This window comes from Lichenostomus cassidix, unplaced genomic scaffold, assembly GCF_008360975.1.
Source record: "Lichenostomus cassidix isolate B80296 unplaced genomic scaffold, HeHo_3.0 HiC_scaffold_43, whole genome shotgun sequence".
NCBI classification, from domain to species: Eukaryota; Metazoa; Chordata; class Aves; order Passeriformes; family Meliphagidae; genus Lichenostomus; species Lichenostomus cassidix.
In genome coordinates this window covers 1,621,894-1,628,241 of record NW_028147635.1, presented here as the reverse complement: position 1 = coordinate 1,628,241, position 6,348 = coordinate 1,621,894, and positions in this window count along the sequence as shown.

Below are 6,348 nucleotides of genomic sequence, written 5' to 3'. Positions count from 1 at the left end.
GCCAGACCAAATCTCCCTGTTTGCCCCAACGTTCCCTTTGGAAAATGCTCTGATCCACAGGGCTCCATGTGAAGGCTGATGTGACCCTGAGTGCCTTCCACAGGAATTCCAGCCAGGAGCCTGGAGCACCTCAAGGACTGGGACCTGGCAGCTCTCCAGCCGAAGGGGAAAGGACCCCACCAAGCCTTGTTACCCACAGACACCGCGGTGAAGCTGAACAGCAAAGGACCTTGAGGGCATTATTGTGGAATTAAAAAGGAGCCAGCTCCATGGACAATGGAATTATTGTTCCTGACCTGAATGAGATTGAGGAAAACGCATGAATAACCTTGTCACTGAAGTACTGCTTATGGCTGTAAGTTGTATCTTGATAGTCAACCAGAATCTTTGTTTGCCAGAAACACCTCTGGAGTTTCACCAAGGGATTAGTCATAAGAATTCCTATGAAAATGTAAAGATCAAAGTAGGCAAAATACTCAATGTAACTAATTTCTGGGTATGTTCTCAACCAATGTTGGGAGGAACAGGATTCCCTTGGAGGGCCCACGCTACAGGGTGGCAGAACTCTGTCAATGGGCTCTGACTTGTAACAGAGCCAGTGAAGGGATAATTAAAGAAAACTGTACTGTGGAAAAAAGGAATACATTTATCAATTTTAGAGGATTCACTAGGATTTGCCTTCAGGAGAAACCTACCCTGTTACAATTAGAGGCCAGAATGTGAAAGGATTTCTGTGCTTGAACATCACTCACAATGTCAATAGAGCTTGGGGAGCTGGAGCTGCTCAGGGTCAGTGTTACACCACTCTCAGCTGCAGTGCCACCCTTTTGGCTACTTTGGCAACAACCACAGGGAAGAGTTGGGGCCAAGGGAACATTTTCCACCCAAAGAGTGCCTTTGATTTCAGAAAGCCAAAGATTCTGGTTCACCCTATGTCCCATGTACATTGCTTTGTCCTGTAGAGTTTATGTTAAGGAGCTAAATCAATTATTAGAAGAAATAGCAAATGATACTGCTAAAATATTGAATAGCACATCCTATGAGCTCCAACAAACACAAACTGGGAGCTCTACAGAGCCACATGGCCTTGGATTATCTGCTCTCTCTGTCCAGGGAGGAACATGTGCTATTCTAGGACAGGAATGTTGCACTTGTATCAGTGATGGGTTTGAAGTCCAACAGTCAGGAATGACCTCAATAGAAAGAGCAGTAAAAGAGTGGGAGAAAGAAGAAAATTCTCCCTAGTGGAATTGGCTGCATGGCTGCCAAATTGGAGGCTGCTGTGAAATGCATTTGTGGCAGTGACTGTAATCATTGCAGTGTGTGCACTTGGTGTGTTATGATTCCATGTTAGAGTTGTTGTGACACTTTGTGCTGAAAAATGGAGCACTGAGACTTGTCTGAAAAGAGACACAGTCTCAATAAAAAGGGAGATTTGATAAAGAACATAGAGAATAGGCACTAATTAGGCATGTTTTAAAAGGAATGTAAATTATAGATCTGAGTAATGAACTTGAACAGCACTTAATTGAAGAACAAGAGACAGTGCCTTTACACCTAACACCTAAATCTAAAGACTATTATTAAAAGAATTATTATGAAGGTTGTAGTTCATCTGTAGGTCAAAGGACCCATTGAAGAACTAAGGCCTGAACAACAGGCCTGAGCCAAAGCTGACCTCTAGATGAACCTTCCAACCAAAGGTTATATTTGTATCTGCTCATTAATGAAACATTATTAGCAAAATGATCTATGTATCTGTTCACTGGTGAAATATGGATTTACCTTTTTGTATTTAGAAACTGGACAAGGCCACATCTGGCTTTGTTGGGGGTGCAGTATGAAAGTCAACTCCCTTGGTTCCTCCTTGAGCCCTGGCCAGGCTTTGGGAGAATCCAAGAGGAGAATGAATCCAGATGTTCCTGCACTGGAAGTGCTGTCAGTTTGTTTGTTCAGCACTCTCCAAGCTGGGCTCTCTCCCAGCGAGGTTGGAAGCCTCACCTGTGGCTGGACACAGCTGCAGGAATTCCCAGTGTCCAGAGTGGCTCTGCAGTCCTTGGCTGTGACAGCTTCCCCAGCTGATGTGTGGGTCTGGGTGATGGTAAAGTCTGAGGGTAACTGGTGATGGATCTTTCTAAATCCCTTCAGGCAATCTTTGGTAGAGATGACTGGGTGCATTGTCCATCTTATCCTTTTGTAATTCTTTGCTAATGATTCTGTGCATTGCTGATCTTATCCTTTTGTAATTCTTTGCAGTTTTGTGTTATAATAAATTACACTGTTCCCTCAGTTGGTGTCTCTGTCTTTGGTACTGACACTGCCCACCAGCAAAACAGACACTGAGGGCCCCATAGAACCAAAGGGGCATTGTGACACTGCAGGGCCTCGTGTAACCCAGGGGACCATGGTGACACTGTGGGGCTTAAAGGAACCAAGGTGCCATTGTGACACTGTGGGGCCCCATGAAGATAAGGAGACCATTGTGACATTGCAAGGCCTCATGGAACCAAGGGGCCATTGTGACATCATGGGGCCCTAACCAGCCAAGGGACACTGTGACACTGTGGAGAACCATGGAACCAAGGAGAGCATTGTGACATTTCAGGGCTTCATGCAACCAAGGGTCCACTGTGATACTGCAGAACCAAGGAGACCTTTCTGGGGTCCTTCAGGGCCCCATAGAAACAAGGGCCATTGTGACACTGCAGGGCCTTCAGGAACCATGGAGACCATTTGGACACTTCAGGGCCTCGTGGAATCGAGGGGACATTGTGACACTCTGGGGGCCCATGGAATAAGGGAGATCATTGTGACACTCTGGGGCTCCATGGAACCATTCTGACACTGCAGGGACTTGTATAACCAAGGGTCCATTGTTTTCCTCTCCCTGGCACTGCCCAGTCCAGCCTCTCCCTACCTCTGCCCCAGCCCAGCAGAGCAGCCCAGTCCTATCTGGCCCTGCAGCAAGAATGGGAAGCAATGGAGGTCAGGGACAGTGACTCTGTGTCTGGAATGCTCAGGAGATCCTCAGCTCTGGCATCTCCTGCAGCCCCAGGACAGCCCCACTGCCCAGGACAGCAGCAGAGAGTTTGCCCCGGGGCTCCTCAGGCAGCTCCTGCTGCCCCAGCTCTTGCCAGGACTCCTGTGCACACACACAAGGGCTCCTGCTCTTCTCCTGGCACATCCCAGCTGCCCACAGAGCCTTTCCCAGGGGATCACGGCTGTGCTGGCCTGAGCAGCCATTGCTGCAGCCCCTGCCCTGCTCCCCACAGCCCCACAGAGCTGGGGGTGCTGCTCTGCAGAGCACGGGGGCTGTGCTGCCCGGGGCCATGGGCTGCCTCTGCTGGGCTCTGCTGCTCCAGCTGGGACACACAGGCAGCTGATGCTGCTCCCTGCACTCAGCCCTCCCACACGAGCTCTGCTGGGGCCATGGAGGCTGCTCAGAGCTGCCTGCCTTGTTCCAGGCCTGCCAGATGGCCTTGGGGCTGCCCTGGATCCTCCTCTGGAAGTTCCCTGAGGCTCAGAGGAGGCACTGCCCACACTCCTTTCCCTGTCCCTGCTGTGTCCCCTGGGGCTGCAGAGCTCTCATGGGTCACAGCAGACATTCAGTCCTTTATCTCTGGATGACTCTGATGCCTGGAACAGCTACCTGAAACAGAGGCCAAAACAATTAGGTGTATAAAAAGCAGACAAATTTATTCAAGGCCTTCAAGGTACATTTGGGCAAGCAAAGTCTCCCTCAGGGACTACACCCAAAATGGACACCAGGTCACAAGCTCTTTATCTTTTATAAGTTTTGTCTTATTAGCATATTGGTCCCTAATTCTCTAATCACACCTTCAGGCAATGACACTGACCACCCCAGGCCCTGCTCCCCCCTTTCCACTGTTGTTTAGATATTTTCTGGCCCTAGGGTAATAAATATGTCCTTGAATCTCTGTCCAGAGAGCTTTGTTTTGATTAAATGTGTTGGGAACAGAGGTTTTCAGCATTCTGTAAGAGCACAGAACTACACCAAGTTACAGACATATGAAGAGAAAAAACCCCAAAATTATTAAGGCATCATTGTGACCCCAGGGATATCCCAGACCATGTCACTTCATGCTCAGGATATGCAGTGGGGGGAAGAAGGAGGAAGGGGGGACGTTTGGAGGGATGGCTTTTGTCTTCCCAAGTCACTGTTCTGTGGGATGGAGCCCTGCTCTCCTGGAGGTGCTGAACAGCTGCCCAGCCCTGGGAAGGGCTGAAGGAATTCCTTCTTTTGCTTTGCTCATGTGGTGCCTTTTGCTTTCCCTGTTGAAGTGCCTTGATCTCAACCCACTCCAGTTTTTACCCTCCCAACTCTCTTCCTGATCCCACTGGTGGGGAGTGACCGAGGGGCTGTGAGGTGCTGCCTGGGTTGAACCAAGACACCAATTGTCTGTGCTTTGCTTTGCAATATTTCAGAGCAAGTGTGTGTTTTATTCACCTCAAGGAGTGTAACAAAAATTTCCCAACAGCTTCTAAGAGATAGAAATGCCAAACATATTTAAAGGGTTTATGGATAACTTTTAAAAACATGCATGACAATGAGCCTGGAAATCACAGATGTTTATTTACTCAATGCTTAATAGGTACTCAATTTACTTAAGCATTTACTCAATGCTTAAGAGAGCTCTTGTGATTTACTGTGAAGAAATATTCAGGGATCCCTTAGAGAGCTCTGTTCTTCCTAATTTGCTTCACTGGGTTCTTCTTCTACTTTTACATGTTTATAATTTGAAAATTATAAAATATATGTTGTCTTTTGGAGAGGTAAATCCAACTTGTTTTCCATTCTGACTTTCAAGAAATTTCAGTGTCAGAGTTTGTGAATGACAGTAAATTCACTTTCATTCAAATATCCTGAAGAATTAATTGTTAAATTAATACTGGAGGCTGTCACATGCAGCCTCATTCAGAGTCATCATTTGTAGATGGCACACATTAAATCCTTATATTGAAAGATTTTAAGATCCCACTATTACATTTTAGAGGAATCTCCTGTTCCAGAGTCATGACAAAGTTCTAACAGATGTAAATACATCAAATGTTATCATTTGGATCTCCAAGCAGGATGGAATTGACTTCTCCATGCTGATGTGAAATGTTTCACAGTAGTTTGTAGAACCAGAGAATCATGGAACCCCAGAACAGTTTGGGTTGGGAGGGACCTTGAAGCCCATCCAGTGCCACCCCCTGCCATGGGCAGGGACACCTTCCACTATCCCAGGCTGCTCCAAGCCCCAGTGTCCAACCTGGCCTTGGACACTTGCAGGGATCCAGGGGCAGCCACAGCTTCTCTGGGCACCCTGTGCCAGGGCCTCCCCACCCTCCCAGGGAACAAGTCCTTCCCAAGAGCCCATCCAAGCCCTCCGAAATGGGAGTATTCACCATCACTTCCTCTTGCAATTTCCCAGTTTCAAATGGAGCTGTGTGAACATTTCAACCACTTTAGAAATTGTATTGCAACAGCTCATCTCTGGAGTTCTTTCCTTTGCCTCCTGAACCGTGGGAGTTCTCCTCTGTTTTATTCTGCATTCTAAAGGGGCAAATGATGGAATTCTCAACTCTGCTGGAAGGAAAACCTTTTTCCCAATGAGCCCAGTATTTGCACACCACAGTTCTTGACCCTAAACTTGGGCTTGCACATGTTCCATGTGCAAGAGCCTCTGCATTTTTCAGTGGGGCCTCTATCCTGATTTGAGAAGGGAATTCTCTGCTGAGTGTGCAATTATCAGAATTAATAGACACCAAAAATGATTTTTTGGACAGAAAAAGGATTTTTTGGAATAGTTTCCACAATAATTTCTACCTTCTAATTATTTACAAACAAATTTCAGCCTGCAGCGATGCCTTCTACAACTTTACAGCTGTGCATGATGTGCAAACCCAGTTTTTTAAAGCTGTGGCACATGCACTGATTGCTTTTGCAGTCCCTGATGTGTCCCTGCGAGAGGCTGTGTGACAGCTCTGTCACCGCCCTCTTTGCACACTGCTGTCCCAGCCGGTTCCAGCCGGTTTGCAGCTGGTTCTGAGCCCCCCTAGCCCGCCGCTGTCCTGGGGCTGCTGGGGAGTGGCCCGTGGGGACAGCAGCGCCTTGCAGGCTCCTTTGTGACGTGTGGCTGCGTGTGCCCAGAGCCCATTGTGACACCTGGGGACACGGCGTGAGCGGGAGGCTATAAAAGGGCACCAAATGGCTGGGGGTGCTCACTGCCAGGGGAGCAGCTCCGTCTGGAGACAGCATCTCCCCGGGCTAGGGTAGCATCGGAGCGACTCCAAGATGTCCACGGACAAGGAGATGAGCAGCGACGTGCAGCCCAAGAAGAA